Source organism: Lupinus angustifolius, chromosome LG11, assembly GCF_001865875.1.
Source record: "Lupinus angustifolius cultivar Tanjil chromosome LG11, LupAngTanjil_v1.0, whole genome shotgun sequence".
Classification (NCBI taxonomy): Eukaryota; Viridiplantae; Streptophyta; class Magnoliopsida; order Fabales; family Fabaceae; genus Lupinus; species Lupinus angustifolius.
Window position 1 is genome coordinate 20,624,672 of NC_032019.1, and position 621 is coordinate 20,625,292.

Below are 621 nucleotides of genomic sequence, written 5' to 3' on the forward strand. Positions count from 1 at the left end.
TACATTATCATGTTATATGAGACTTGTGTTAGAGTTTTATAGTAAGGTCTTAATTGTTAAAATTAAGCATTGTAATTGCTGTAGATTGCTCTATGTTTTTGTTGTAAAAAGTGTTGTAACTTTGGGAATCTCAAGGTGTCTTACCACCAACGAGATTGTGTTGTATCTTCATTAGCTTAGAGTTCTTGAATGAAAGACTAGGTTCTTGGCTGGGGCTACACCGCAAGAAAGGTTTTCTTGGGCGGTAGGAAGGGAGTCAAACTAAGGAATAAGTTTCTTTAGTTTCAAGTGAATGTCTAAGTGTTGTAATTGGAAGAATTGCATGTAAAACATTATTTCAATTATAGTGAAGAAAAATCTCCCAGATCAGCCGGGAGGCCTGGATGTAGTTTGCAAGTGGACACGCAAACGAACCAGGATAAAAATCGTGTTGCAGTATTTTTCTTTTTTTCTCTCTCTCTTTATAGCTTTAATTGATTACTTTGTATAGTTGTTTTAATTGCGATATTCTGTTTCTATACTATACTGTTGTAACTCTGATATATCTGTTAGCTCTATATATTTGATTTGATCTCAGTTGATTGTCGTGCAAGAAACTGAATCTGTTTGTGTAATCTGAGC